Source organism: Borostomias antarcticus, assembly GCF_949987555.1.
Source record: "Borostomias antarcticus genome assembly, contig: scaffold_185, whole genome shotgun sequence".
NCBI classification, from domain to species: Eukaryota; Metazoa; Chordata; class Actinopteri; order Stomiiformes; family Stomiidae; genus Borostomias; species Borostomias antarcticus.
In genome coordinates, this window is record NW_028175567.1 from 117,554 (window position 1) to 120,053 (window position 2,500).

The window sequence follows — 2,500 nt, forward strand, 5'->3', positions numbered from 1 at the left end:
ACTGAATGTTTCTTTGTGTGTACGTGTGCGTGTGTGTGTCTCGTAAACCCAGAGTCGGGCCACATTCCCCTCCTCACCTATCACCCCTTTGACACAGGAAGCAGAGGGCCAAAAGGTTGAGCTGTCGACAGGAACAGTCGACACAGTCACTAGTGAGAGAGAGAGAGAGAGAGTGAGAGTGTGTGTGTGAGAGAGAAAAAGAGGGGATGATGGGATGGATGTAGGAGAGAGTGTGATGGTGAGATTGTGTTTTGTTTTTGTTTTTTTAAGATATTTTTTTAGGGCTTTTCAGCTTTTTAATGGGACAGGACAGTTTAGAGAGACAGGAAACGTGGGAGAGAGAGAGAGGGGAGGACATGCGGCACAGGACCCGAGCCGGGAATCAAACCCGGGTCCGCCGCGCGAAGGACTAGCCTTCATATGGGACGCGCCTTACCCGGTGAGCTACCGGGGCGCCCCCCGTGAGATTGTGTTTGTATCTGTTTACAGTCATACTACTCAAAACCATGACTTAAAATGTCTGCCGTAGTGTAAAACAGACGGCCATTGCAGTCTCCTGTGGGACAGATGAGATGTTTTCAACCCCTCTACCTGACATGCGCACAAACACACACACACACACACACACACACACACACACACACAAACACACACGGACCAGTCAGCAGTGGATCTGAATAGATATGTTTGGAATCATTAATCACACTTAGGGAGTAGAAGGAGAGGAAGGAGGGAGGGATGGAGTAGAAAGAGAGAAGGAGAGAGGGAGGGTGGCAGAAAGACAGAGAGTGGTTGTCGGAGAAGTTCATTAATCAAGTCTGTAGCTATAGGTCATCCATTTATTCGTTTATCATCCCTTCATTCGTTTATCATCCGTTTACCGTGCCATGGCATTCCTATCGGTGTCTGGCAGAGATGGACAATGGGACACAAACACACACACACACACACTTTCTCACACTCTTTCTCTCAGACAGATGCCACAGAGGATAAAGGAAGATAAATGGCTTCTAATCTATCATCTCTCCTGTCGGACACACACACACACTCACATACACACACACACACACACACACAGACAGCAAGAAAATCCCAGCCATGTTTTGGTATCCACCCTTTTTCTTTTCCTACACTGGGAGAGCATTAGCCGCATGCTGAGCACCATTGTTGGGTAAACACACACACACACACACACACTCACACACACACACACACACACACACAGCAGCCAACCAGTTTTCATCCCTACAATGTCAATCAGCACCCTTAAGCTGTCTCTGTGGGGGACAGGGCTGTGTGTGTGTGTGTGTGTGTGTGTGTGTGTGTGCCCTTCTCAGTTACCATAATCACCTCTAATCCTCCCCCCCCCCCCCCCCCTCCTTTAAGTGGAGGAGAAAGGAGGAAACGGGGAGAGAAAGAACACGCAGTGGAGGAGGGGAAGAGGATAACACACACACTCACACACACACACACACACACACACACTTGAGATGTGTCCGTGGGCCTCCCTCTCTACGGGGCCGGTGGGTCTGTTTCCGTCCAGAGGTTTAAGATCGGGGTTAAAACACTGATGAGGAGACAGAGGCACTCAAATGCTGATAAAACAAGCGAACACTAACGGGGTTTAGGGTGTACTTGATTTAACACAGAATCTCAGGAGGGAACCAGTCGACAGTATACTGATAGGGCTGGGGTGCTCTGGACTTAGCTGGCCGTTTGATTTAGTTCACATGGTGGCGCCATGTCGCAAGCTTTTATTGATGTATTTATTTCTAAGGCGACTTGTGTTGTACTGCTGTTAAGTAGCTAATTCCACTGTGACACCATCACGTGGAACCACATCCATGCGTGGAACCCTCCTCACTTCATTAACAAGGTTCCCTTACCGAGCCGGGGAACATTGAATGAGTGCAGTTTTCCACCGAGTCCCCTACAGATTCTAATGTTTACCCACAGTCCAAAAGTCTCTGGATTGCCTAAAGACGAATTTAAAGGGACATCAAATATACCTTTGCACAAGAACAACCTTGGCCACGATGCGCACGGACCGATTTGGAGAATATGACATGACGTTGGGGTTAAAGGGTTTGAAAGACACCTTTAATGTTAGTAAACCAGTCCTGGCTCTTCGGGTCTCTGGGTTCAGATAGATAACATGAGCTGATAATCCAGAACTCTTCAGCCCTCGTGAATCATCGCCCCATTCTTCCTTTTATAAATCTATCGCACATCTAACCGTCGCTGACCAGAGAATGCCAGATATGTGGAACGGGGCCTCTGCAAAGCTCCTGATTGGATAGTTCTGTGGTGGCACGGGCCAAACCAATGAAACCACAGCAATTCTCCGCTCGTCCATTAGCCAATCACTGATGTGTTCCCATGAACATAAAGAAAGGATGTCTCTTTTAAAGAGGGAAGAGACGGCGGACAGAATGGCTCGGCAGTCATCAACCTCTTTGTGTGTGTGTGTGTGTGAGGAACTCAGTGTGTAGCTATGTGT